This window comes from Otolemur garnettii, unplaced genomic scaffold (genome assembly GCF_000181295.1).
Source record: "Otolemur garnettii isolate 467f Iridium unplaced genomic scaffold, OtoGar3 scaffold00012, whole genome shotgun sequence".
NCBI lineage: Eukaryota > Metazoa > Chordata > Mammalia > Primates > Galagidae > Otolemur > Otolemur garnettii.
Window position 1 is genome coordinate 28717537 of NW_003852407.1, and position 709 is coordinate 28718245.

A 709-nucleotide genomic window follows, 5' to 3' on the forward strand; every position below is an offset into this window, starting at 1 on the left:
AAGACAAAATGTAAGACCTGCAACTATAAAAACATTGGGAAAACTCTTCTGGACGTTGGTCTAGGCAAAGAATTCATGACTAGCACCTCAAAAGCATAGACAAGAAAACAAAACTAGGCAAATGAGACTTAAACTAAAAAGCTTTGGCACAGCAAAAATAAAAAAATCAACAGAGTGAGCAGAGAACCAGCAGAAGAGGAGAAAATATTTGCAAACTATGCACCCAACAGGGAACTAATATCCAGAATTTACAAACAACTCAAAAACAACAAAATAATAATCCCATTAAAAAGTGAGAAAAGGACATTAGTATGGATTTTTGAAAAGAAGGATCAGAGAAATGCAAATTTAAATCAAAATGAGGTATCATCTTATATCAGTCAGAATGGCTATTATGAAAAAAATAAATAACAGATGTTGGCAAGGCTGCAGAAAAGAAGGGAACTCTCATATAATTGTTAGGAATTTAAATTAGTACAACCTCTATGGAAAGCAGTATGATTTCTCAAAGAACTGAAAATAAAACGACCATTGGATCCAGAAATCCCATTACTGGGTTTCTACTCAAAGGAAAAGAAATCATTATATGAAAAAGAAACCTGCACCTGTATGTTTATTGTAACACTATTCACAATGGCAAAAAATGTGGAATCGATCTAAGTGCCCATCAACAGAAGCCTGGATAAAGAAAATGTGATATATATATATA